A 1,699-nucleotide genomic window follows, 5' to 3' on the forward strand; every position below is an offset into this window, starting at 1 on the left:
TGTTTCATTATTCTCATTCGCAATTCTTGGCGTGAACTCACTCTCATATTTTTCTGCTAATATGTTGCATATTTCCTTTTTTTCATTCGTTAGCCGTCCTTCAATTCTTAGAGGGCCTATTTCTATTCTCCTTTTATTCATCTTTTTTGCATAGGAGTAAAGTACTTTGGGGTTTCTTTTTATATTTTGAAGTGTCATTTCTTCTAAGTCCCTTTTTTCATTTTCTTTCGACTGTATAATCTTTTGTTCTGCATTTTCTATCTTACATTTTATTTCCCTCATTTTCCACACATTTTTTTCTTTTGCAGGGAGGAGTCCTATTAGACTCTAGAAACGAACGAAGAGTACATATGCCTATGTATGACTCACTCGCAAGCCAAAACAATATAGTGGTCTCACTCTATATGAAGTAAAGCATAGTCCTTACGGAACTACAGCATCCAAAGGAAAACCCGACCAGCCCACTGGTCGAAGTAGAATTGGACAAAAAGGTTATATCTGCGTAGGATTAAACTTGCTGCCGCCACCGTCCTCTGAAAAGGATGGAGTCCTTTATGCTAAGGAAAGTATAAACCAGTGCAACAAGGCTTGCATTAAGGAACAGGCTATTATAGATATCCCCGATTAATATACATAGGCTGAATGCTCAATAATTAAAATGAAATCAATATAGGTGAAGGAGACGCAAGGTTCCCGAGAACAAGTTTATTGAGTAACAATAAATAGACATGGTTACCACAATTATATACATATGATAGGTGGATGACCAACAATTTACACAAGTACTGTAGTACATGGATGTATGGTTATCTGAAAGAAAACAATCAGGTCACTTGTCACATACCAAGGTATCAAAGTTAAACGTCCATGTTACTATCCACTGACATTAGCGTCAGAAACGCTCGGCACACCTGTCTGTACTTGTGCTACAATCACCATAACGCTGGAACAGTCATTGTGGGCTCCCAGAGCCTTCACTTCTAGTTATAGCAACGCATATAACTATACACTCACCCAAGAATCAAAGTCCCAATTAAATCCACTGTTCCTCGCAGAGTTAAACAACAGGGTTAACGACGCAACCAACTGCTACCACAGACCTCTTTAGCTGCTCCACTTGCTTAGCATAGTGGCGAAAGAATACCCTGGAAGACTTCCAGCCAGTGTATGAACGAAGGTGTTCAAAATCCATAAAGTTAAAGAAGTTTAAGGATGAAGCAACTTTCCTCGGATCATGACCTGCGGGTGAACTGTCAGGATCCGCTCTGCGAATAAAATATGTAATTTTCGCCCTGAGTTGATTTAAAGATAAATTCGAGCCCGATGTTTCTCCTCTGAATAGTTGACCCCCATGGAAGTCTGAAGTTCTACGAAGATAGACCTTTAGGCATTCTACGGGACATAGAGATGCATCTTCTTTCAGAGGGCAGATTCTCCAGGGACCCCACCTGTTGGTGGGCAACTCATTCTTAGCGAGAAACGTAGGGTCCGGAAACAGGTTCAGTTCTCCCCCATCCAGGAACTGAACCCGGCCCTCCTCTCTCGAGAGGGCTACAATCTCACTAACTCTGGCCCCAGAAGCTAAGGCAAAAAGGAAGATCACTTTTTGAGTCAGGTCCTTCAGTGCGCACTCCTCATTATCCAGTAATGAGGGAAAATGAAGGACTTTGTCTAAAGACCATGAAATAGGCTTTGGAGG

The sequence above is a fragment of the Palaemon carinicauda genome, chromosome 8 (assembly GCF_036898095.1).
Source record: "Palaemon carinicauda isolate YSFRI2023 chromosome 8, ASM3689809v2, whole genome shotgun sequence".
Classification (NCBI taxonomy): domain Eukaryota; kingdom Metazoa; phylum Arthropoda; class Malacostraca; order Decapoda; family Palaemonidae; genus Palaemon; species Palaemon carinicauda.